At 48.4% G+C, this 27,772-nt stretch overlaps 1 protein-coding gene and 1 long non-coding RNA gene across 2 annotated transcripts in view; one reads left to right on the top strand and one right to left on the bottom strand.

Annotated features, from left to right (window-relative positions):
- LOC119167770 (uncharacterized) overlaps positions 1-27,772 on the top strand; it is a 166,448-nt gene that overhangs the window by 44,423 nt on the left and 94,253 nt on the right. The window lies entirely within an intron of this gene.
- LOC142765172 (uncharacterized) lies at positions 18,811-26,377 on the bottom strand. Its single transcript, XR_012884066.1, has 2 exons — positions 19,150-26,377; positions 18,811-19,018 (listed from the first exon to the last, which is right to left on the bottom strand). It is a non-coding gene; the product is annotated as an uncharacterized LOC142765172 (long non-coding RNA).

Raw genomic sequence — 27,772 nt, 5'->3', positions numbered from 1 at the left:
GGGAGAGGATACACGTCCTTTCTTGTGATTTTGTTCAGGCGGCGATAATCGACGCAGAAACGTAGGTACCCATCCTTTTTCTTCACTAACACCACGGGGGACGCCCACGGACTCTTGGACGGCTGGATAATGTCATCTCGCAACATTTCATCAACTTGTCTCTTCATTGCCTCACGTTCTCGCGTCGAAACCCTGTACGGACTCTGACGGAGTGGTCTGGCATTTTCTTCGGTTATGATTCGATGTTTCGTGATTGGGGTCTGCCGAATTTTCTATGACGACGAAAAGCAATCTTCGTATTGCAGGAGCAGGGCCTTGAGCTGTTCTTGCTTATCGTTCGGAAGTCTGGGATTGACATCGAAAGCTATGGGAGGGGCTTGGTTCCTCTGAGCAGGTTCCGCAGAATCGGCGAGGGCGAAAGCACTGGTGGCTTCGACAATTTCTTCGATGTATGCGACCGTTGTTCCTTTGTTCACATGTTTGTACTCATTGCTGAAATTCGTGAGCATAACCGTTGCTTTGCCTCCCCGCAGCTCTGCAATTCCTCTTGCGACGCAAATATTTCGGGTAACCAACAGATGCTGACTGCCTTCAACGACGCCTTCTAAGTCAGGTGATTTAGGAGCGCCGACTGAAATAATGACGCTTGAGCGAGGCGGAATGGTGACTTGTTCTTCCAGCACATTCAAGGCATGGTGTCCTGACGGCGTGCGCGGCGGTAGTGCTTCTTCTGTGGATAACGTTATCGACCTTGTTTTTAGGTTGACGACAGCACCATGGAGGCATAAGAAGTCCATGCCAAGGATGACATCTCTCGAGCAACGCTTTAGGACTACGAAGTCTGTAGGATAAATACGGCCGTTAATGGTGACTCTCGCTGTGCAGATTCCTGCAGGCGTTACGAGATGACCTCCGGCTGTGCGGATTTCAGGGCCTTTCCAAGCTGTCCTAACTTTCTTTAGCTTCGCGGCGAACGACCCACTGATGACAGAATAGTCGGCTCCAGTATCAACGAGAGCAGTCACACTGTGGCCGTCGATAAGAACGTCGAGGTCGCTAGTTCGCCGTCTCGCATTACAGTTAGGGCGTGGCGTCGGGTCACGGCTGCGTCGGCTTGTTTCGCTGCTTCCATGTTGCGTCGTCCGGCCACCTTCGGTAAGTGAGCTTTTGCCTTCAGGGCTTTGCCTGGTTGGGGTTGTGTTCAAAAAGCTCCGTCGCGTCGGCGTCGTCGTCGGAGGATCTTCGGTAGTTCGTCGCACAGCAACCGCACCTCCATCGGTTGCTGCCCTTAGTTTCCCGGATACGGGCTAGGAGACCAGCCCCGCGTTGGGCCAGAGTACTGCCGGGGGTGCGGTGACATGCGGCGGCTGGGCGACGGCGAACGGGAAGGACTTCGTGGTGTCCATTGAGTTCCTGCCAGGTAGTCGGCGATGTCACGTGGCCGATCTCCTGGCTGCGGACGCGGTGCATTGACGGCGAAGCCACGCAGTCCCATCTGTCGGTACTGGCAACGGCGGTATGTGTGTCCGGCCTCGCCGCAGTGGTAGCAGAGCGGGCGATGGTCAGGGGTGCGCCAGACGTCAGTCTTCCTCGGTGCACTGCGCTGGCCCGCTGGGGAACGGTAGGACGTCGGTTGGGGTGGTGGCGGCGGTGGCGTCTGGCGACGGAAGTGTGACGGGGCGGCGTTTTGGCGTGGACGGGAAGGAGCGTTGCGGCGCACTGCAGCGGCGTAGCTCGTAGTTTCTGGCTCGGGCGGCAGTGTTTAGGGAATTCGAAGCGATTCCCGGACTTCTTCTCGCACAATGTCGGCGATCGAATCCACTTAGGGCTGCGCCGAAGGCAACAGTTTGCGCAGCTCTTCCCGCACGATCGCTCAGATCGTTTCACGCAGGTCGTCGGAGTCACTGGCTTGAGCAGCAGCGCATTCTGGAGTCAGGCGACGATTATACTGTCTGGTGCGCATGTCCAGCGTTTTTTCGATGGTGGTCGCCTCGGATACAAATTCTTGGACAGTGTTCGGTGGATTCCTCATTAGTCCCGCGAAGAGCTCCTGTTTGACCCCTCGCATGAGGAAACGAACTTTCTTTTCCTCAGGCATGTCTGGGTCAGCGTGACGGAATAGGCGGGTCATCTCCTCTGTGAAAATTCCAACCATTTCATTTGGTAGCTGAACCCGGGTCTCGAGTAGAGCAGCGGCCCTCTCTTTGCGAGCGACGCTTGCGAACGTTTGAAGAAATGCGCCGCAGAAGACGTTCCACGTTCGGAGCGTGGACTCCCGATTCTCTAGCCAGGTCCTTGCGGTGTCTTCCAGGTAGAAGTACACACGACGGAGCTTTTCTTCGTTGTCCCAGTGGTTGAGGGCGGCCACACGGTCGTATGTTTCTAGCCAGGTTTCCGGGTCTTCAAACGATGAGCCATGGAACGTTGGTGGTTCCCTGGGTTGATGAATGACGATCGCGGGCTGGGACGCTCCGGTTGTCATTGTCGCTGCAGTCAAGGTCATGGTCTTGGTCTTCCGCGCTTTGTCTTGTAGCAGGCCGTACTCCGGTGGGAGACCTTGCTGTCGGCGGCTCGTTCGCTGCTCTTGGTTGGCGTCGGTGTCTTCTCCGCGAAGGGGGCTGGGTTCACGGCTTGACGGGGGCGTCCGGTACATGAACGAAGCAGCACCTCCACCAGATGTCACGGAATCGTGACGTGGCCAAAGACGGAAAACTTCGTGTAGGGATTTAACTGTTTATTTGGGCGAACCTGTGCCCGGTAAAGGGAAAGCCTAATTACAGCAGCAATCTTGCACAGATAGCAGTCTCGGACTGATAGCGGCGAACGCAGCGTCGGCCTTCGATCAACAACTCAACAACTGACAAGCGGCGAAGCGCGTCGGCATTTATACCCTTGCCGTCGAATGTTCCAGCGTTATCGCTGGTGGTGGCGTAGGTTCCAGAACAATCTCTACCGTTCACACAGTGGGCGTGATCTTATCGAAATGATCTACTACAGCCCGGAACCTTCTCGAAACCTGCAGGCACGGTTTGCGCCGAGAATCGTGTGGTGTTTCGGAACGATAACAAAAACTTGTGAAATGGAACGTGGCAGAATAAACCTCTTCACATTTGGTGGAGGGTGCTGTTTAGCCCTGTCACTACACCCTGGAGCAGCGAAGCCGCACGCTACAGCCCGTCATGACTGACAACGCCAACCCATCGGCGTCATTGCCCCAGTTCAACTGCCCTGGCTATCGTAGGCTACGGGACCCGAAGGTCTTCAGTGGTGCGGATGGGACCGACGTCGAAGACTGGCTCGAGCACTACGAACTGATGAGCGCCAACAATAAGTGGCATGAAGCTGACAAGCTGGGCCACGTCATATTTTATCTCACTGGCGTCGCCGAATTGTGGTTTAACAACCACAAACACAACATCCGCACATGGAGCGTGTTCAAGACATCATGTGCTGAAGTGTTCGGTCGGCCGGCTGTCCACAAGCAGCGGGCAGAACAGCGTTTGCGCATCCGCTCTCAGCAGACTGGCGAGACCTTTACCAGCTATATTGAGGACGTCGTCGACCTTTTTGCCGAATGACACCATGCCCGAATCTGACAAGGTCAAACACTTCCTGAAGGGCATCGACGACAGCGCATTTCAAATGCTCTTGGCAAGAAATCCGAGCACAGTTTCCGAAGTTGTCAGCTTGTCAGAGCTACGACGAGTTGAAGCAACACACTCTGACTCGGCAGCCTCAGCGTGATGGTGAGTCACTGTCCAGTTTCGACACCTTGCCTGACAATTCACCGTTGCTTCAGCAAGTTCGAGCCTTCGTCCATGAGGAAGTTGCCCGCCAACTTTCCCTAGTGCCCTTTACTCACGAGACCGCCACCCGTGTTCCTGCCCCGCTTCGCACTGCTGTTTCGGAAGAGGTTGCCCAAGCTGTTCCTCTTGCGCACCATGAGCCGCCTCTATCCAGCCGTGTTCACTGCCAGCGTGTCGCGCAGCCGGTAGGCCCTCCTGTCGCCTATCTGCCAGCTGTGCAGCCTGTGGCCGCACCCCTAATGTATGTAGCGCAGCCTGTGGCTCTTCTTGTCGCCTGTTCGCAAGAGATGCAGCCTGTAGCAGCGCCGTTCTCATATGCAGACGCTGTGCGTAGGCTTCCGCAACCACCCTACACCTCGTGCTCACAGCCCGCACACCCGGCTGCTTATACTGCACCTTGGGCGGCACCACCAGTCTCCAATCCTTGGAAGACTTTTTATCCTTGGGGGCTTTTTTACGCAGATATGCCGAAATACTTGCCAAGTTTCTTGTAGTAATATTTCGTACTTCTTTGTCCACTGGGAAGCTGCCGAGTGACTGGAGGATGGCTCTGATTGTTCCCGTTTTTAAAAAAGGTGACCGGTACAGCTTTCAAAATTACCGTCCGATATCTTTAACGTCTTGTTATGTCCGGTGTTGTCGTCGGCCCATAGGCGTACGCGTTGGTCGCGGTAGTCCAAAAAGCTCAGACAGCCTCGAACGGTTAAAAACAAGTTTATTCCTATTCGGATGGAGGCGGCGGCCGAACTGCCGGGGCAAACGACGGTGGCTCGTTAGCGCCGAGCGGGGGAAGGGGAGGAGTCAACATCTGGAAGCAGTTTCAGCAACCGGTCCTTCGCGGGTTCGGAGTGCTCGTGACACAGGGCTGCTTGGAACACAACATCTCCTCCCTCCTTAGCTTGTCGCAGCGATCTGGGGGCCGCCGTGGGCGCGTGGACGCTCTGGACGCACTAGGAAGAGAAGCCTCTACTCGCTGGGTATCGTTTCTCTTGTGTTCAGGGCCGGCGGGCGGCGGCGCCGATTCATCTGGTGCGAAATGCCAGGCTAAGTGGAACGAAGCTTCCGTTGAGGTGGCTGCTTGAATGGGAGGTTCCCTTGGCAAATTACCTGAACGGCGTAGCTGATTAAGGTGGCGGCGTGTGGCCTTTCCACCAATGTCGACGAGCCATGACCGCAAACCTATGCGTTTGAGTGCCGTCGCTTCAACCCAGCCGGGCTTTCTGTGGAACTGGCGGGCGTATATGCGCTGTCCACTTTCAATTCTCCTGCTATGCTGGAGATTTTCTTCCTTCGACGGTGCTTTCGCTGAGGGCTCCGGGACAATTGCTGTCAGCTGGGTTCTCATTTCTCGTCCAAACATCAATTTCACTGGCGTTTGATCAGTAGTGCTTTGAACAGTGTTGTGCTGTCTGAAGAGAAAGCGCACGATGCGGCGTTGCATTGTCCAAGTCTGGTCTTTAGTAAGGGCGCGCTTTAGCTCAGCCACGTAGCGCTCGGCTTGTCCGTTCGTAGCCGGGTGGTAAGGAGCTGATGTAACAGACGAGACGCCGTTGTCGCTGTAAAACTTGAGAATCTCCGTGGACACAAACGGAGTGCCGTTGTCCGAGACCACCTTGCGCGATAGGTCAAACGTTGCAAACAACGACCGCAGAGTGTCGATAACTGCTGCCGATGTCGTTGTAGCCATTTGTTTTACCTCCAGCCACTTGGTGTATGCGTCTACAACCACCAGGAACGAACACCCTTCGATAGGTCCAGCAAAATCAATGTGCAGCGTGTGCCAAGGCGTGTCTGGTCTTTCCCATTCAGGAATAGTAGCTCTTGGCGGGCTTCTGTGGTTGCATTGGCAAGGCTGGCAATCGTGAACTGTAATGGCGTTTAAGTCATATAGTGCCGATGACGTTAGTGCTGTTCGGCTTGTATCTTGCGTCTGGCCCTCCTGTGCGTCGACATTGTTGTTCCGTTACACTGAAGTCTTCGGTCCGAGCTGTTTGCGCTTCGAGATGCATGCCTTTTCAATGTGTCCCAGTTTTTGGCAAAAATTGCAGGTCGCTGTCTTGTATCGACATACCTGGGGATCGTGCATGTCGTCGCATCACCAACAGCGCTGTGTCTTTCTGCTTGATTTTGCCTTAGACGTGGAATGACCTGACTGCTGACTGGTGTGATGCACCGGCTCGATGTTCCGTCGAATATCTCTCTGCTGGTGACCGGCACTTTCTGCTCGTTGGGCGATGTCGTAGGCTTTGGAGAAGGTGAGACCCGTCTCCGCGAACAGGCATTGTTGTAGGCCTGCGTCACGCAGTCCGCACACAAAACGATCACGCAACATAACGTCCAAGAGGAGCATAGTGGTGTTAGCAGGTGTGGCAGTCGATCCTTCCTCCTGCGCAGTAGCTGCAGCTGTCGCGATCAACGTCCCGAAATTGCAGTCAGCAGCGAGCTTTTTGAGAGCCGCTACGTATTCGGCCACTTTTTCGCCTTTCAGTTGGTCTCCCGATGGCCTTGGGTCATAGTGTTCTTGTAGCGCTGCTACGATGTCGTCGTAGTCAACGGCTGCTGGAGTGCGTGGCTGAATCAGGGCACAGACTGTGTCGTATGTCTGCTCCCAACACAGCGTTAGCAGGTTGGCCCTCTTCATTGCTGCATCAGTGATGTTGTTAGCCTCGAAGTAAAATTGCAGGCGTCCAAACCACGATGACCATGATGAGCCATTGAATTCGGGTAGCCGATTTGGGAGCCCGTGCGTAGCCATAGCTTGTAGCTTGTCAATATCGTTGTGTAGCGTTGGTCCAAATCCACTTCCTCGTCGAGGCTGTCTGAGCTTTTTGGACTACCGCGACCAACGGGTACGTGTATGGGCCGACGACAACACCGGACATAACACGTCTCAATGCTGCAAGATCATTGAACATATTATTTCTAAGCAGATTTTTGAATTTCTAGATGAAAATGCCGTACTAACAAATTTTTAACATGGTTTTAGAAAAGGTTATTCCACGGCAACCCAATTGGTGACAATAATTCATTCGTTAGCAGCGTGTCTTGACAATAACGGCCAAATTGATGCTATATTTTTAGATTTCAAAAAAAGCTTTCGACAAAGTGCCACACGACAAATTAATAGCAAAACTTAAAAACATTCACATTCCGGATATTTTTGTTTCCTGCATTGCAGCCTACCTATCCAACCGCCAACAGCTTGTAAAAATTAACGAAGAAGAATCTCGGTGTCTTCCTGTCACCTCTGGGGTTCCACAAGGTAGTGTTTTGGGACCATTGCTTTTTTTTGTTGTATATTAACGATTTAGTAACTGTTGTTGACCCTACTGTTCAAATTCGATTGTTCGCTGACGACTGTGTTTTGTTTCGGGAAGTCGTATGTACTAATGATCAGAACGAACTCGGGAAAAACATTGAAAACGTGCGGGAGTGGTGTGTAGAATGGGGAATGGAATTAAATTTGGAAAAAAGTGTATATCTCTGTGTAACAAGAAAGAAAAACCCTAGTGAACACGTGTATAAATTAGGATCGTCTTCTCTCACACAGGTTGACAATTATAAGTACCTCGGCGTTACGCTAACAAACACCTTATCATGGAACATGCACATAGATAATATTCGCTCATCTACCTTTCGGAAATTATGCTTCCTAAGATATAGGCTCAGAAATTCCCCTCCAAACGTAAAGCTTCTTAGTTATTTCACTTTCGTTAGGCCGAAGCTGGAGTATGCGAGTATCGTGTGAGACCCCCATACTAAACAAAACGTTAAAAAACTTGAAAGGATTCAGCGGAAGGCCATTCGGTTTGTTTATTCTAGGTTTTTGCGAACGGACTCCCCCACAGACCTAATGCTAGTTAATAATATTCCTTCCCTTCAGGATCGTAGAAAGAAGTCCCGCCTTAATTTTCTGTCTCTTTTATATAATAAACTTTCCCTTGATCCAACCCCTTTTTTTTCTCCATTAAACACAAGACCGACAAGACATCGCCAACCAAATGCACTAACTCCGTACTTCGCGAGAACGGACACGTTCAAATTTTCATTTTTTCCACGCACCATTTCAGACTGGAACCAGACAATCGAATGTAGTACTTGCGATACTGAGTAAATGTTTTTTTGTTTTGTTTTGCGTGTATTGTATTTCTCTTTGCACTACACCGTGCCCTCCTGCTGGACCGAAGTGTGGTCCACAGTATGTATTAAATAAATAAAGACGCCCGATAACCGACCTATATGCTACGCCTGCTTCACTCCCGGACACGTTGTCCGCTACTGCCGCCGTCGACCTCAGACGTTCGGCGACTATGTTCGATCGTCGCAACCTGGCAGCCAACCCTTCGCGCAATGCGGGCCGGTCTCGTCACCTCGCTATGCCCCTCCCAACGACCCCGACTTCGTGACGCTGCGCGCACCCTCTCCTCGTCGGCGATCATCCTCCCCCATGCGTCGCCGGCCCAGACCTTCTGACCAGGAAAACTAAGCACCGCAGCTCAAGAGGCAAGAACTGCGCCATTTTCAAACTGTCTAAGCCCTCGCCCCTCTCCTGCTAACGTGGTCGCAGTAACTGTTGAAGGTTATTGTACTTTCGCCCTTGTGGACACCGGCGCCGCTGTTTCTGTTATTGCCGCTAATGTTTGCCATGTATTACGTAAAGTCACGACACCGCTTTCGGGACTGTCACTCCACAATGCAAGTGCACAGCAAATAACGCCTCTCGCAGCCTGCACTGCAAGAGTGTCCATCGAAGGCATTGTTTACATTGTGGCATTTATTGTCCTCGCTGTCTGTTCGCATGATGTCAGCCTCGGATGGGACTTCCTATCCCGCCATAATGCCGTCATCGACTGCGCACGCGCTGAAGTTGAGTTTTCACCGTTTTGTGATGTTTCATTACTTGACGCTCTTCATCAGCCGCCGAAGTTGTTCGTGCATGAAGATACCAATATTCCACCTGAAAATTTTGCACTTGTTCCAGTTTCATGCAATACCTACACTGACGCTACAGTCTTTTTTATGCCTTCCGATATCTTCACGAGTCGACGATCTCTGCCGCCGCCTTTCGCAACGATTGACCTTGCTGCCGGAAGAAGCAATATGTTCATACTCGACCCGCTTTCCACACCTGTCACTTTGCTTGCGGGGGAATGTCTCGGCCGCGTGCAGGATCTCGACCCTTCGTCTTTGGTTGATGTCCCGTATGACTACTGCGACCACCCAAAATCACTGTCGGCCCTCGAGGAGTCGTCCAAGGATACTTTTTCCAGCGCCATCGCCGACACCCTCACTCCCACCGAACATGCCGACCTGCTTGATCTTCTGCATGAGTTCCGGAATTCTTTCAATGTGTCGCAACCTCAACTGGGCCGCACGTCGCAAGTCAAGCATCATGCTGACACCGGCCTACACCAGCCACTGAGTCAAAGACCTTACCGTGTCTCCACTGAAGAGCGCCATGTCATCAACGATCAAGTCGAAGATATGCTTCGTAGAGACGTCATTCGACCATCTCACAGTTCCTAGGCGTCTCCTGTCGTCCTGGTGCGTAAGAAAGACGGATTTATCCGATTTTGCGTGGACTATTGTGGTTTGAATAAGATAACCCGCAAGGACGTATATCCTTTGCCGCGCATTGATGACGCCATTGACACCCTTCACGGAGCGGAATTCTTCTCGTCGCTAGATTTGCGGTCTGGCTACTGGCAAGTTCCAATGGCTGAAGCCGATCGCCAATAAACTGCATTTATTACACCTGACGGACTATACGAGTTTAACGTCATGCCCTTTGGGCTTTGTAACGTGCCCGCCACATTTGAACAACTTATGGATAATACGCTACGTGGCCTCAAGTGGAATATGTGCCTCTGCTACCTCAACGATGTCGTGGTTTTCTCGCACGACTTTCCTACGCACCTCCTTCGTCTCAGGCACGTTTTGATTTGTCTGGCCAACGCTGGCCTGCAGCTTAACCTGAAAAAGTGCCGCTTCGCTGCATGCGAGCTCGTCATCCTAGGCCACATCATGTCGAAGCATGGCGTATTACCTGACCCAGCAAAACTTCGAGCAGTCCCAGAATTTCCCAAGTCGACGACCATGAAGGAACTTCGCAGTTTTGTAGGCCTATGCTCATATTTCCGGCGCTTTGTTCGCAATTTTGCATACATCATGTCATCATTAACCCAGCTTCTTCGCGGTGAGGTGAACCTCTTTTCCTGGTCCCCTGCATGTGACGTTGCCTTCACTACTCTGCGCCGTCTGCTCACCTCCCCACCTATTCTTCACCACTTCGACCCGACGGCTCCTACCGAAGTGCACACCGACACCAGCGGCGTCGGGCTAGGCGCTGTCTTCGCTCAACGAAAGCTCAGCTATTCAGAATACGTTGTAGCCTACGCTAGCCGCACTCTGACGAAAGCCGAAACTAATTACAGCGTGACAGAAAAAGAGTGTTTGGCTCTGGTGTGGGCGCTTGCAAAGTTCCGGCCCTACCTATATGGCCGCCGGTTCGATCTAGTAACGGATCACCATGCGCTTTGCTGGCTCTCCATGCTGAAAGGCCCTTCTGGCCGCCTTGCGCGATGGGCACTCCGCATCCAGGAGTACGACATTCGCGTCGTATACCGCTGCGGACGCAAACACTCTGATGCTGATGCCCTGTCTCGCTCAGCTTTGCCACCAGATCCGACGTGCGGAAACACGTGCCTCCAGACTTTGTCATCGTTAAATCTTGACTCAATTGCCACCGAACAACGTCGTGACAAGTGGATCGCTTCTCTTCTCGAATATCTATCCGGTACGCCCAAACTTCCGGTATCCCGATCCCTCCGATGTCAAGCTTTCCATTTTGCCATCCGCAATCAACTTCTTCATCCATGCAATTACTCTCCTGATGGCCGCCGGTGCCTACTGGTCATTCCACGTACTTTACGATCGCAAGTATGCGCCTCTCTTCACGACGATCCACAATGTGGCCACGCCGGGGTATTCAAAACATATGAACACCTTCGTCATCGCTATTACTGGCGCGACATGTACAATTTTGTACGCAAATTTGTGCAGTGTCGTCCTGACTGCCAGTGACGCAAATCAACACCGATACGTGTGACTGGCAAATTGCAACCACTTTCGTGCCCTGCCAAGCCATTTGATCGCGTTGGCGTTGAGCTCTACGGCCCCCTTCTATTGACACCAGATGGCAATCGGTGGATTATAGTGGCGGTCGACCATCTAACAGGCTACGCCGAAACAGCCGCTTTACCGAGTGCTGCCGCTCAGGATGTCGCCTCTTTCATTTTACGTCGATTTATCCTTCGACATGGCGCACCTCGAGAGCTCCTCAGTGACAGAGGCCGCGCTTTCCTCTCCAAGGTCATCGAAGCTCTGCTTTCGGAACGCCACGTCATTCAAACGACAGCATACCACCCGCAGACTAATGGGCTAACGGAACGGTTTAACCGCACGCTGGGTGATATGCTGTCAATGTACGTGGCATCTAATCATAGCAACTGGGACCGTGTTCTCCCATACGTCACATTCGCATACAATACTACAATACAAACAACCACGGGATTTTCACCTTTCTTTCTTCTTTATGGACGTGACCCTTCCCATACAATCGATACTCTACTTCCCTACTGTCTTGATGCTTCCGAATGTCCACCTATCTCCGATGCTGCTCAACAAGCCGAAGAGTGCCGCCAGCTCGCCCGTGCGTTCACCTCGGACGAGCAGCAACGCCAAAAAGAAAACCGTTGCACCTCTCTTCCGGATCCCAGCTATGCCCCCGGGGTCTCTCGTGTGGCTTGCCATCCCATACCAAAGTCCGGGACTCTCATCAAAACTTGTTTCCCGGTACGAGGGGCCTTACACCGTTTTAGAGAAAACCTCTTCGGTTAATTACCTAATTGAGCCAGCTTCCCGATCGGATGATATGTGCCGGCGTGCACGTGACATCGTCCATGTTTCCCGCCTAAAACCGTATCATGAGCCTCTCCCCGAAACTTCTTAGGTCGCCAGGATGGCTCCTTTTTCAGCGGGGGCGTTTGTGAAGAAGATGTGCCTGCAGCAAGCAGCATCGCCAACGCCCGGCCCTCTCGTGTCGTGCTTCGGTTTGTTGCTGTGCTGATCGCTGGACGATTCTTCACGCTGTCTCGTCGCTGTCTTTAAGGGCTAATAAACCTCTTCACAATATATATATATATATAGGAAAAATAAGTATACGCCTCTAAAAAACTGTTTATTGGTGACGTTTCGATCGGAGACCGATCTTCATCGTCGTTGGCCTTCTATGTTGTTAGTTTGCACATGTGTCATGTATATATTCAAGCCTTCGAGCTATGAATAAATCAGTTGGAAGTGAGCGCTGTGTAGGTTTGATGCCTGGGTGTGTACGTGTGTGAGTGATCGTTTTATTTGTTTGCACTTGTTTGTCTGCACTTGTTTGTGAGTGATCGTGTTGTTTGTTTGCAAATTTTAGAAATGTGCCAACTAGCCCGACAACTTCTTTGGAAATACACACTTTACCTGCGCGATCACATATACAATACAGCTGTGCCTTCTTACCATCGTGAAGTACATCAAGTACTAGGCTGGCGTTGCATGGAATAGCGATGAAGCAAGCTCTCGAAATCATGCATTGCCACACTGACTCTATGTATGAGCAAAGAATTGCTGATTGCCCGTAGATCAAGAAATATGGCTAAAAGAGAGAGAGAGAGAAAAAAAGGGCCTTGCAGAGAGCAGAATGCGTAAGTCACTGCCGGTTGAGTTCGAATACGATGATGCAGGGGCTGAATGATTTTCATTCCGACACGTACTGGTGCTTTTTGTGCCGTTGCACAAAAACACTCCACGAAGTATTTCAGCACGCCGTGCTCGGACCTGCCACACACGAACAGCTTTTGAAAAGTGTGCTCGCAACATTTTACTGCATGCAAACCATACAATACGCATTAAGTTTACCCCAGGGCTATAAGTCCGCGCAGAAGTGAACCAGGACTGAGAGCACGCCGTGGAGCGTCTGCTGTTTTGTTTACCCCATACCGGTTTGTCTGCTTCATAAATTTGACGTCACTTCCACCACACTTCTCGCAATGCATAGGGATAGGATAGGGCCTCTCCTCAGTTTTTCCTTCCTCCATGCCTGCCGCAGTAAAGAAGTTCCGCGCCGCACCAATTTGTGAAGTGGGTGTGGCGATCGTTCGTTCGCTGTGAACTTCAGAAAGACCCCCGCCATCACTCAGGACAGGGAGGATAGCAAACTCGCGTCGTTCAACGGCAGTCGCCGAGTCACCGGCGTAGGCCTAACTCGCAAAACCAGCCCGTCTGTTGTCGACAACGTTGCTGAAAGCGTCAGTGTTTTGGAGCCTCAACAGTTACAGAACGGCAAGTAAAAAAGCAGGAGTGAAGCTATGAGAGATAGCGATCTTTGCAACGATGGAACGGAAGCGCAGTCTTATCGCTAAAAGCGCCGATGACGCGGGTTCCCCAAGTCTGACTTGAACTGCGTGACGGGTCGTCAGAGTAGAGTTTGCTGCGCGTCAGCAGACAACGGAAAATCAATCCATTTACGGTGAACGTGCTCGCTGCCCGCGCAGTGGAGGCTACTGGCAACAGGTGGAGTGCTTGTAACGACACATCCGCAATGATGAACATATGCGTCGTGGCCTTCACTAAAAAATGTGGCAATCTTATGTGAAAAGGAAACTAACACCTCGCGGCTCTTGGGGCCTTGAAATTGATGAGCGAGTGCACGAGTTCGGTCTGCGACATCAACAACTCAATTTGGAAAAGCCGGAAAATCGCTTTGTCTTACGACGGATTGTTGATGACGCGCGCACATTCGTCTTACATAGGCGTCACCGAACTGAAAAGCGGCCAAGTCGACAGACTAGCACACGGCGACTGCATCAACTCGCAAGTGTGCCTCTGCGGAAAACATGCAGTGGGCATTGAAAAAACGCCATTTAGGTGACATGCCTGGTGCCTACTGAGAAAGCTGAATTTGCAAATGATTGTAAATAAACAGCTTTTCCATGCTACTGTCTGCGCAAAATGCACTTGTGTTTTGCATGATTTCTCAGGATTCAAATTTTGCTGCAGTTGCAAACTTGTCTAAGCAGCTATGACTGTCATTTTTGTTGTGACATGTAGCTGTATCTTTAGTTTACACAATGGTAGGTGTGCATTTTTGGTTGAGATCTTCAAAAAAATTTATTTTTGCCAGAAATTGGAGGATAAAGTGCGTGTGTGTCTACAACACTGAAATGCAAGGTGCGACAAACCTTGCTAAAATTATCATATCAAAAAAGCACTTCTACCGTTTTGTAGCTTATGTTCATTAGTACACAGGCATGTGCCAATAGTAGTTCTGCAATACAAATGTCTTCTGTCATCATACCGGCAAACAATAGGTAATTATTTTAGTATATCTAAAAAATTTATTGGTTTAGAGGAACAGTAATTACATTTTTGAAATCAGCATCAAAAACTCAATCACTCTGTGAATTTTCGGTGTAAACACAATGAAATATCTGGTATTTCATCTAAAGTACTGTGTCCCCCCCTTAAGGGCCCCCGGCAGAGGCAACACACTCCTTTGACCTCGGCTTCACGTAGACGGCACCCCTGGGCTGACTCAACCAGGGGAAGTCGGCAGTCGCCCTTTCCTGTCTCTCTCTTCTCCAAGATCTTCGCCTTTTTCTCACTTTTATTCTTTCCTGTCCTCTCCTCTCTTCCATTTACTTCACATTTTTCCTGCTGGTAAGGGTTAACCTGGTGCATATATCCAGCCTTGTGTAGACATTGTCGCTACGTGAAAAGGGGTACAGGGGACAGGATGACGGTGCGACCAGAAATAACAAGGTTTGTATTAAAGAACAAAAAAAACACGCACTGTTCCTCGGAGGAACAGTGCTTGCTGTCCACGCACATCCCTTCGTCGTCTTTTGTCTTCCTGCCAGGCTGTTGTATAAACGATCGCTTAAGGGAACATGCACTGTCAATGAGAAATGGCATGGGTTCACATTTGCCGCATCATTGTAAGGAATGCTCAAGTGAACCGCTACTGCACTGTACGAGAATATTGCTAAGAAGCAAAGACAAAGTGGCACGTGAAATGGCAGAGACGATATTTATTAGACAATTTGGCGAACAATGTATCAGTGTTTCATCTCTGTCACTGTATGATAATGAATTTGATTTTCTATCTGATAGATTGTGATTATAGTTGGTTGGTCTCTTCTTGTGGTTGTACGCATGCGTGAGGGTTTTATAAGACGAGCTTCGGTTCAATAAAAGTCGGTTGCGAGTGTGCACTTTTCTGAGTGTCGTCTTTCGTCTTTTAAGTTTGCGCCAATGATGTTCTACACAGTTACACACCAACTAGCCCGACAGCATACGTTACCAGGCCTTTAGCCTTGATATTAGCATCCCATTCGAAAAAGCATCGTCGCGATGCTTTATAATCAAAGTGGTTTGTATTTGTTGAAAATGCATGAGTTTATTTGGAGATATTCATCCGAACGACATGCACGACTTCTGGTGCATTCCTTTGACGCCTTAAGGAGTGTACAATATCAGGAACAACCTCATAAATAATGTCATTGAGACGTCGTAGAACTTTATACTGCCCGAAGTCCGTCTGAGAGGCCACGGCACTGAATGGGAGTACATATCCAAACGAAGGTTGTACCATCTTGAATCGTAGTCCTTCTGGCGACTAACACGTAGGCGTGCAAGCTGTCGGGCTTCTACGGCAAGCTGGATGATATAATCAGCACCCGTTCTGGCGTCTTTGCTCTCATGGGGCAGCATAGCATCCAGCATAGTGGTGACTTCACGACCATGAAGGAGGCGGAATGGCGTTATTCTTGTTGTTTCTTGATGAGCCGTGTTATAGGCGAACGTGATATACAAGATCTCGTCCCAGTTTTTATGCTGCACATCGATGTACATGCAGAGCATATCCGCAAGTGTCTTGTGTCTTGTTGAGACGCTCCGTACCATTTACTTGTGGATGATATGCTGTTGTTCGCCGGTATGATGTGCCACTAAGTCTTGAAACTGCCTGTAATAGTTCGGCTGCGAATGCAGTTCCCCTGTCAGTTATTACCACTAACGGAGTGCCATGCCTCAGCACCACATTCTCTACAAAAAAATCGGGTTGCTTCACTTGCTGTGCCCCTCTCGAGAGCCTTGGTTTCGGCGTAACGAGTGAGGTAGTGAGTGGCTACTATAATCCATCTGCAACCTGTCGATCAGGTTGGAAATGGGTCTAAAATATCCATTTCGACTTGGGCGAATGGAGTAACAGGCACGTCAATAGGACGGAAGAGACGTGCTGGTTTTACGGGTGGAACTTTTTTGCGCTGGCAATCAAGGCACGTTCAAGCATAGTGTTGAACGGTCGCCGTCAGTTTTGGCCAGTAATATTTCACTCTGCTCAGCGTACGCATATAACTCAAGTGGCCGGATGTTAATTCATCGTGGCATGCCTGTAATACTTCCCTCCTTAGATATCTTTGGCGACGAGTAAGTAGTTGTTTCCGTGTGGCGTGAAATTCATCTTGTACAGGACGTTGTTGTGCAAGCAAAATGACGAAAGCCCTCTTGCAAACAGTCTAGGTACAGCTGAACTGCGACCCTCCAAAAAAGCGAATTATGGGTTCTAGTTCCGGGTCATCTCGTTGCAGCTGTGCGACAGTAGCCGTGTTTACAACTCTGACAAAGGCTGTATCGTCATCTGCCGTCGCAGGTTCGTATGGTGCACGAGAAAGGCAATCAGCATCTGAATGTCGCTTCCCCGATCTGTAGCCCGCCGTCATGTCAAATTCTTGAAGCTTCAGGCTCCAGCGAGCCATCGTCCTAATAGGTCTTTTAAATTCGTCAGTCAACAGAGGGAATGATGGTCGCTGACAACATTGAAAGGACGACCATAGAAATATGGGCGAAATTTTATAACCGCCCACACCACCGCAAGGCACTCTTTTTCCATGGTGGAATAGTTTTTTCCGCGCGTGGGAGAGTTCTGCTTGCGTAAGCAATTACTCGTTTACTGACACTGCACGAGTACAGCTCCTAAGCTGACATTGCTGGCGTTGGTGTGATCTGTTGTCCGGGTGTCATCATCAAAGTGTGCAAGAACTGGTGGCTTCTGAAGGCGTTGCCGCAACTCGTCGAATTATTTTTGCTGTTCTTCATTTTATACGAATGCGACGTCTTCTCTGATAAGAGGGGTCAACGGCGAGGCAATGCGCGAGAAGTTCTCAATGAAGCGTCGGTAGTAAGCACACAGTCCTGAAGATCGTCTGACCACCTTTTCGTCAGTTGGCGCTGAAATATTCGTAACGGCAGCTGTTTTTTCATGGTCAGGCCGCACACCTTCACTGCCTACAAGATGCCCTAGGAACAGAAGCTCTTCGAAGTCGAAGTGGCATTTTTCTGGCTTAAGTGCTAGTCCGGCGGAACGGATAGTTTGAAATATTGAGTGCAGTCGCCTGACGTGTTCGTTGAGTGAGGCAGAAAATACGATGACATCATCTAAATACTCTAAGCACGTCTGCCACTTGAGGCCTGATAGTACGGTGTCCATTAGCCGTTGGTGCTGGTGCTGAGCACAAGCCAAATAGAAGTATCTTAAATTCAAAAAGGCCATCGGGTGTCTTGAAAGCTGTTTTCTCCCGGTCTTTTTCATCGACTTCTATCTGACAATATCCACTCATTAGATTTATAGACGAGAAATAACATGCATGCCGTAGTCGATTGAGTAAATCGTCAATACGTGAAAGTGGGTAGACATCTTTTTTTTTTTTTTGTCACCTGATTCTGCTTGTGGTAATCCACGCAGAAATGTAAGGTGCCGTCTTTTTTCTTCACAAATACAACCAGCGAAGCCCAAGGGCTTTTCGACGGCTGAATAACGTCATCTTCAAGCATCTGTCGCACGTGGTTTTCGATGGGTCTGGTTATGTCGTCCGTTAGAATTCTATGTTTCGTCAGTGGCATTTGACGAACTCTGGACGTTGAAGAGAAACAATCTTCAAACTGGTTTGTAAGCTGCAGGATACTTAGCTTCAGAGCCGGCAGCATACTTGGGCCAATATCAACAGATAGAGGTATAGGGGGTAGGTCAATTGAATTATCTTTCTCAAGAGTTAGGCAGTCTGTCATCTCGGTGAGCTCTTCCTTGTACGTGACTGCCATGCCCCTGTTTAAGTGTCTGCACTCAGAGTTGAAGTTTGTAACAAGGACGTGCGTGTGTCCACATTTTATGCTCACGGCGCCTCTTGCGATAGATAAACCATGGCTGAATAGCAGTGTTGGTATTTGCTCGGCGTTGTTCTAAGAATTACTTGTCGTGTCACATGTCACAGCTACGAGTACGCTCAACCACGGTGGAATGATCACGTCGTTGTTGAAGACGCACAAAGTTTTACGTCGCTGGTCTGTACCGGGCCCATCGGAAGCTTGACCTGGGGTTATCTAAAACATAACAGATCTCTCTGGAACGTTAATAACGGCACCGTATTCACGCAGGAAGTCCACGCCCAACATCAGGTCTTTGCAGCACTCCGGTAAAATTACTAAAGTAGCGATGAAATCTGAACTGCCGATAATAATTCGAGCGGTACATTTGCCCATCGGCATTGCCCATCGGCATTTGCCCATCGGCATGTCAATTCGTGACGCTCCTGCGGTTCTTATGTTCGGGCCCGTCCATATTGTTCTGACTTTCTTTAGGCACTTGGCGAGTTTACGGGTGATAATAGAGAAGTACGCACCAGTATCTACCAGCACTGTTTCTGGGTGCCCGTCTATACAAATGTCTAGAGTTGCACTTATGATTTTTATTGATGTCGGTGATGTATCGTCCTTCGTATGATCCGTCGTATCATTCGTCGTATCGCGCCCTAGGGAAGATTTTCATGATGTGGTAGCATCTCAGCAGATGTGGCAGTGGGCACGGAAGCGCGATGGAAAGAACAGCCAAAGGCTTACGCACCTGTCTTTTCGTCTTGCAGTACGTCGCTGTTTTCGCGGCCGGCGTACCAGTGGCTGGTCTACGGGAAAGCTTCGCGCTCTCGGACGGAATTCGTGAAGCCGCCCCTTCCCCGGATCTTCCATTATCGGACGGAATCTGTGCTGTTGCCCCTTCACCAGACCTGCCAGAAACAGCTTGCTGGGACCTGACCAACATCGTCGAGCGCCACCTGCAGCACCACCAGTGCGCAGCTGCGACATCAACGTCATCTCGTCCGGATAGGATAAGACCCAGCATCGAGCACTATCACTGCAGTGGGCACGGAAGCGCGATGGAAAGAACAGCCAAAGGCTTACGCACCTGTCTTTTCGTCTTGCAGTACGTCGCTGTTTTCGCGGCCGGCGTACCAGTGGCTGGTCTACGGGAAAGCTTCGCGCTCTCGGACGGAATTCGTGAAGCCGCCCCTTCCCCGGATCTTCCATTATCGGACGGAATCTGTGCTGTTGCCCCTTCACCAGACCTGCCAGAAACAGCTTGCTGGGACCTGACCAACATCGTCGAGCGCCACCTGCAGCACCACCAGTGCGCAGCTGCGACATCAACGTCATCTCGTCCGGATAGGATAAGACCCAGCATCGAGCACTATCACTGCAGTGGGCACGGAAGCGCGATGGAAAGAACAGCCAAAGGCTTACGCACCTGTCTTTTCGTCTTGCAGGTTAGTTACCTTTCTAAACTGCCTTGTCGTAGCTTCCGATCTGATGAACCCTTTATTGTTGTGCTTCCGTGCCCACAAGCCGTTCTCTTGCCTTTTTGTTCTTTGCTACTACTTCTTTGTGGGGATGTAGAAAGCAACCCAGGTCCTGACAACTTAGCAGAACTAGTGAAAACGATGAAGGATTTGAACGAACGTACAAAAAGAATGGAATCAGCGCAAACAACAATATTGGACACCGTATCTGTGTTAAAAGAACAACAACAGTCAGTTTCAGAATCAATAAACGAAATAAAGGACAGACTGGCGAAAGTTGAAAACCAAACCTCCGTTTTCGAGCACTGGCAGCATGAAATGAAAGAACTACGCACCACTGTTGAGCGCCTTGAAAAAGACACTAGTAATATGCATTCGCGTCTTGATGACGCAGAGGATCGATCGCGGAGAAACAATCTTGTCTTTTATGGAATTCCAGATGCCGCAGATGAAACTTCTTCGGAATCGGAAAAAAAGATCATCAACCTCCTGACTAATACTATCCAAATTGATGTCACAAGTTCTGATATATGCCGCGCTCACAGAATAGGACGCTATGATTCAGCGAAAGCTCGACCACTTATAACGAAATTTGAAACATTTAAAAAGAGAGAGCTGGTTTTTTCAAAACGAGGTTTGCTAAAGAGCACTGACATAGCAATGAGCGAAGATTTTTGTCAAACAACGCGCAACATAAGAAAAAAACTAATAGAATACGGTAAATCAAAGACCACGTCCTTCAAACTTCGGTATAAAACGCTGACATTCGATGGCAAATCTTACGGATACGACGAAGCGAAGAACTGTATTTTCGAAATACACAGAAAAAAACCCACACACGAGCATGAACGTAGCAGAACTCTTCGCTCAGGTCGTAGGTTACCGCCGAGTTAGGGACATCTGAGGGGAGGAACCATAAACGAGTGCAAGTGTTCAGTCCTTTTTACCAACATTCGTAGTTATTTTCCCAAGAAAGATGAATTCTGTGGTATTATTGATGACTGTAACGCCGACATTATTGCACTGACAGAAACCTGGCTAAGTAGCAAAATAACAAACCCCGAACTCTTTGAGTGTGCAAACCGTTATACTGTTTACCGAAGTGACAGAACTGGTAGGATTGGTGGTGGCGTCTTGCTCGCTGTTAAAGAATCCATAAATTGTTCTCTTGTGCCAATCAACTCGAATTTAGAGCTTATTTGGTGTTGCCTAACAATTAGTTTTAAGAAAATATTATTAGGTGTCTGCTACAGATCCCCATCAAGTGACTCATCCTTTTGTGATGACATTCACGACAGTTTAAATGCGGTTACCATGCGTTTCCCGGGAGTTCAAATTATACTCTTGGGTGATTTTAATTTTCCTGACATCATCTGGTCTCATTCGATCCCTTTTTCTAACCCCTCAACGGCTGAAGCCAATCGGTTCGTTTCAGTTTGCTCTGACTTCGGCTTATCCCAGATAGTCAAACTTCCAACACGTGTAACAAAAAACAAATCATCACTCCTTGATCTGATTCTAACGACATCAACTGATAAAGTTTCTACAGTAACACACATGCCAGGGCTGAGCGATCACGACATCCTGCTCTTCACGATTACAACACCTCATCAAAAGATAAAGCGACAGCGGAAAAAGATTCGAAATTATAAAAAAGCTAATTATGAGGCCATCAACAATGAACTGTGCCTGTTTCTGGCCACTTTTTTACCTAGTTATCTAGAACGCTCCGTCGAAACTAACTGGTTCATTTTAAAAAATAAAATCGGTGAGCTAATAACCAAACATGTCCCCCTTCGGACTGTTTACGCTAACAATAAATCACCATGGTATAGTACATATTTGAATCGATTATCCAATAAGAAAAAACGTTTATTCCGCACAGCTAAACTTCACTCAACACCGTCTCATTGGCTAACATACAAAAACGCTGCAAGCTCATATCTCATAGCACTAAAATCAGCCAAAGTCTCCTTCCTTAAATCCACGCTTCCAAACTTAATACAGGCTAACCCAAAACGCTTTTGGGAGATTATCCGGGGAAATGCTCATAAAAATGGTATATCACTGCTGACAAGTTCTGGGGGCCCTGTACCGGAGCATATGTGTTCTACTCTGCTCAATGAAACTTTCGCTTCGTCATTCTCATCACCTAACCTTCCCGGTCCGATGCCTGAGATCCATCCTACTCAATACCACTCAATGCATCCCATAATCTTCAACTCCACTGGTATCAAAAGCATCATTCAGAAACTAAAATCTAAAGCATCATGCGGGGTAGACGAAATCAATGCAATCTTTTTAAAAAACACTGCTGAATATTGCTCAATCATACTAGAACATATTTACTCGCAATCTTACAACTCGGGTACCTTACCGTTTGACTGGAAAACTGGCAGAGTCATCCCTATTTACAAATCAGGACCATCCCATGACCCACAAAATTATAGACCGATTTCTCTTACATCAGTGCCTTGCAAAATTATGGAGCATATAATTTACACACATCTGGTTAATTTTCTCGAACATAACAACTTCTTCACAGCTTCGCAGCATGGATTTCGCAAAAACTTTTCCTGTGACACTCAGCTCATAGCCTTCACTCATTTTCTCCACTCTAATCTAGATGGCGGTTTTTTAACAGATTGTATATTTCTCGACTTCTCTAAAGCATTCGACAAAGTGAACCATGCACTGCTACTTCATAAACTAAGCGTTCTAAACATCGACACAGCTGTAATTAATTGGATTCGCGCCTTTCTAACATCACGTGTTCAGTTTGTAGCCGCTAACGACGTTAACTCCTCATTGATTCCTGTTGATTCTGGTGTCCCGCAAGGGTCTGTGCTTGGTCCCTTACTATTCCTAATCTATATTAATGATTTGCCTACTAATGTCTCTTCGAAAATATGCCTGTTTGCAGATGACTGCGTCTTGTATAGAAAGGTGACGGATGCCGCAGACATTTCACTAATTCAGGAAGATCTTAATAACATAACTAAATGGTGTCAATTATGGCGTATGGAATTAAACGTTAGAAAATGCAAAAGTATGAGGATTTCCAGTGCTGAAGTGACTTCCCCTACTTACACACTTAATAACATCCCACTAGAATGCGTAACATCGTACAAATACTTGGGTGTCCATATTACCAATAACCTTTCATGGAAAACTCATATTGATTACATAGCCACCAAGGCCACTAGCACATTAGGATATTTTCGCCGGAAGTTTCCTCAAGCGCCATCTTCATTAAAACTACTACTGTACACAACTTTCATTCGTCCGAAGCTTGAGTATGCATCGTCAGTATGGGACACCGGATATCAGAACCACATAAAATTACTAGAAAAAATACAAAATCGCTCAGTCCGCTTCATTTTAAACAATTACCAAAGAACTGCGAGTGTTACTAACATGAAAGACATTCTACACCTTCCATTGCTATCACATCGCCGAAAACTATCTCGACTCTATCTTTTCCATAAAATCTACTACCACAATTCATATTTACATTCTATGCTTCTTCAGCCACCGCCGTACATTTCATCCCGCATCGACCATCGCCAAAAGGTAAACATTCCACACAGCAACACCGTCGGCTTTTCACACTCATTTCTCCCCACAACGACCAGAGACTGGAACAATCTGCCTGCATCACTCACAAGCATAACTAACACCAATAATTTCAAAATCGCACTTCGAAGTTTCATTTCGAGTTAACATCGTTCAGTGTTTGTTTTCATACCTTTAATTTTTTTTTTTTTTTTTTTTTAATGCTTCTCGTATTCTAGTTTTGCGAGTGGCTACTTTTTGTACATTATTTTTTTTTTTTTTTTTTCATTATATCTCTTTTGGCAGTGCATCCAATGATAAAATCTTGTAATTCTTCCAGGACAGTCCAGTGTTTTGATTGCTGTGTTATTCATTTTGGTTCATTGGCCTTTGTTCTTGTAACTGATATTTGTTTAAAGCGTCATCGTGATAATTCATTTCTGTATTTTTAAAACTATAACCAAGTTTTTATTTAAGTTATTATTACGTGTTAACTTTCTTCTTTGCCCCTCCCCTCTTCAATGTACGTTTGTACCCTGAGGGTATTTGAAATAAATAAATAAATAAATCTCGATGGGGGGCAACCTTCCCCCCAAAGGTCACTGCTGTTAGTTTCCCTGATGAGGGCTAGGGGATCTGCCGCGGACCACCTCTGCGTAACTGCGCTGCTGCGGCGAGTTAAGTGCAGGTGAAGGAGAGCGGGATCGACGATAGGGCACATCGGGTGGCTGTGCTTGTGGGCCTGCATTTCTATCACGCCGGTTATCGAAATAAGCACGAGGGGAGGTTTGTAGAAAGTTCTGATGTCTATGATCAGTGTATGGCCAAATGCGGAAAACATGGCTGGCTTCTCCGCAATGAAAGCAAAGTGGTTGACGGTGCGCTACAAATCTGTCTTATGGATGAATGGTCGACTGGTGGACATTCTTAGCGACCGAGATGCAGATGTTGACGGAGTGTACTTCAGCGATGTTTGCATAGGCACGTTAGACTGTGGATACTGCAGCGGCAGATTGGAAGCTGGGACCCACGGCTCGTTGTAAGGCCTTTGGCTGACGTCGATAAGCCAGTGGTGACGAGTTGTACGTCGTTGGAGTGTGTCGACAGACAGCCAATGTCTAGCTAACAGACCGCTGATTTGAGGGCGATTCGGGCAACGAAAATGTCTGGCAGAGTTCTTGCCGCACAACTTCTGCAACGGAAGCCATAGTATGTTCTTGCGGAGTCACAAGGAGGTTCGGATCTCCTCAAGAACGACCTCATGAATGAGCTTACGCAGAGAACACTCACTGCCGGCAGTCAAAGCAGAAGGGCTGACAGATGTGTTGTTTGGCTGGTCGTGGTATCGGCCCCATTGCTGCAGTGCTCGCTTGATTGTCGTAGCCTCTTCGATAAATGCGACTACGCTTGTTAGCGGGTTGTGCAGGAGACCGGCAAACAGCTTTTCTTTGACGTCCCTCATCAATGAGAGTTTTTTACCTTCAGGCATCTCGGGGTCAGCCCGCCGAAATAGGCGGGTTATGTCCTCCGCAAACATGGCGACGCTCTCATTCGGTTTTTGTATGCGTGCCTTAATGAGCTGCATAGGAGAATCACGGTGGTCAGCATTTGCGAAAGTCCCGAGAGTTTTCTGCCGAAATTCATCCCATGAAGACAACATTGACTCGTGGTTCTCGTACCATGTACGAGCGCTGTCCCCCAAAGCAAAGGAGATGCGTGATAGCCAGCGGTTGACCTTGGCAACTCGCTCATATTGGGATAACCAGTCCTCAACGTCTTCATAAACATCACCGTGGAACATCTCAAAAATTTGAGGCTGATCAACAGTGAGCTGTGAAGGCCCTCCAGTAGCCATTTTTCCAGGCACGGTGTGTTGCTGGAGAAGTTCGAGGGGGATTGCCTCAGGACTAAGGGCTCACTGTCGGCGACTGTAGCCGTGGGTAGGAGTATCCACTGCAGGGACAGGTTGCGGTGGCAGACTCAAAGTGCCAGGGCGCAGAGGTGTCCCAAGCACCAGTTGGAGAAATCCAGCACCTCCATCAATGTCACAACATGAAAAGAACAGGATACAGGACGACGGTGCGTCAAGGAAAATCAAGGTCTGTATTAACAGAACAAAAAAAGAGCAGTTGCGTCGACGTGGTCTCGGGGAGGAACCGTGGTTGCTGTCCTTGCTCATCGCTTCGTCGTCCTCTGCTTTCCTGCCCGGTCTTTAGCCGTGACGATATATTAGGTTATAGCAGCCATGTACAGCTGGCACCTACGTTTCCAACGCGTTTCGTAGTGTCCCCTCCTAGGGCTCCGTGGTGGGTGGCTGGCATGGCCGCTGAATCAATTACATATTTTGTGGGATCCTCTATCCCTTTCCAAAGTCATCGCCCCTCAAAGAGGTGGCACACCGATACAATCTTTGAACTGCTACCCAAGAAGAAAGACTACTTTCTAAAATATATTATTTAATGCCAGAGAACAGAAAAGAAAGTGAGGAATATATTACCCTTCCTTGCATCAAAGTGTCTCATGGAAACGCTGGGCACGGGCTACAAGGCTAACAAGACCACTAGGGGTGACCTGCTCCTTGAATTGAAAGATCATGTACAATACGAAGGACTATGCAACTTGACTGCATTTGGTGACCATACAATCACCATAACCCCACACCGTACAATGAACAATGCAAAGGGTGTCGTATCTGACGGCGACTTAATGGAACTAGCCGATGAGGAACTGCTAGAAGGCTGGAAAGATGAAAATGTCATCCACGTACAGTGCATTAAAATACGAAAAGACAAAGAAGACACTCCCAACAAACACATACCTACTTTTGGTTCCACAACACTTTCTACTGAAATAACAACAGGCTACCTCAAACTACAAGTGAGGTATTACATTCCGAACCCTCGGTGCTGCTTCAAGTGCCAGTGCTTTGGCCATGGCACTCAGACCTGCCGAGGGCAGCTTACATGTGCTAAATGCCGCAGCAGAGGACATTTCGCTGATGATGACTGTCAATCCCAACTTCACTGTGCCAAATAAATCAGCTCCAGGTTCGGACCGTATAGTATACGAAATATTAAAACAACTGCCTTCTGAAACGCAAAGAACCCTGCTTAGCCTGTATGACGCTATTTGGTTTTCCGGTGAAATCCCCTCTGCCTGGAGGGAAGCCATTATTATTCCAATTTTAAAGCAAAGCAAGGATCCATCTTCTGTTAGTAGTTACAGGCCAATCGCACTTACAAGTTGCATGTGTAAACTTGAAAAAAATGATAAATCGCCGACTTGTACACTACCTTGAAACAATCTGCTCGACCCATTCGAATGCGGGTTTCGAGAGGGTAGATCCACCACCGACCACCTGGTACCTATCGAGGTACAGATCCGAGACGCCTTCGTCCACTAACAATTCTTTCTTTCTGTGTTCCTTGATATCGAAAAAAGCCTACGATACAACATGGAGATTCAGAATATTAAGAGACCTGTCCAATGTTGGTGTGCGTGGCAGGATGTTTATATTATCGAAAGCTACCTGTTCAATCGTACATTCCGTGTCAGAGTGGAGAGCATTCTTTGCCAAACATATGTCCAAAAAGCAGGAGTACCGCAAGGTGGTGTACTTAGTTGGGCAGTCTCACAAATGTCAAAGATAAGTTGGACAGACATGATTTTCCCGGCGTGGTGTATAAAATTCCTTGCATAGACTGTGAATACGGATTCATTGGCGAAACGGGCAATTACAAAAGAAGGCTCTGGAAACATTTTAATGACGTCAAGAACAAGAAAGTAGCTTCTAATGCCCTCGCAGAACATGTTGCGTCTACTGGGCACGCTATCGACTGGGATAAAGCCTGCATCATTGCCACGGAAAGAAAGTTGTTACTGCGATTGCACATGGAATCTCTGGCCATTCAAACTACTGCGCATACGTTGAACAGAAATATTGGGACACTCCCCCCCAGTGTACGCGTGATGTCTGCAACACGTGATGAAGCGTGCATAAGAAGAGCGCACTACGCCATTCGCGTTCACTGTGAACAAGGCTCCCGTGTGGGGAGCCGAAACGTCTTTTCAACTTTTGTCTATTTTACCTTGGTCGGCGTTTTCGTTATTTTGCGCTATGTTTGTCCCCGACCAGACGGGATTCCGTTGGACTCTTGACTATATTAGTTGTACTCTTTTTATTGTCAAAATGAATTCTTTGCGTCTTTCATCCCACAAAATATGTTTTACTGTATATATGTTGATGACGTCCAGCTTAGATTTAAGACTTGTAACCTGGCAATTTGTGAGCAGCAGGTTCAGCTTGGCTTGAACAAGGTCTCCAAATGGGCTGAGGAAAATGGATTTCGATTAAACACCAAAAAGAGCACGTGTGTCTTGTTCTCTAGAAAGAGAAGCACTCACCCCAACCCTGGCATTCAATTGCATGGACAAGGCCTGTCTCTTAATGCCGAATACAAATTCTTAGGCCTAATTGTGGACACCAAGCTAATCTTCGTACCACACATTAAGTATCTAAAAAACAAGTGCATCAGAACCATGAATGTTCTAAATGTGCTGTCAAGCGCTACGTGGGGGAGTGACAAGAAGTGTCTCATGAACTTGTACAGGAGTCTCGCACGCACTCGCTTGGATTATGGAGCAATAATCTATCAGTCTGGGACACCCACCGCCCTA

This window comes from Rhipicephalus microplus, chromosome 6 (assembly GCF_043290135.1).
Source record: "Rhipicephalus microplus isolate Deutch F79 chromosome 6, USDA_Rmic, whole genome shotgun sequence".
NCBI classification, from domain to species: Eukaryota; Metazoa; Arthropoda; class Arachnida; order Ixodida; family Ixodidae; genus Rhipicephalus; species Rhipicephalus microplus.
The sequence above is the reverse complement of the archived record's forward strand: the minus strand, read 5'-3'. Positions and strand labels throughout refer to the sequence as shown.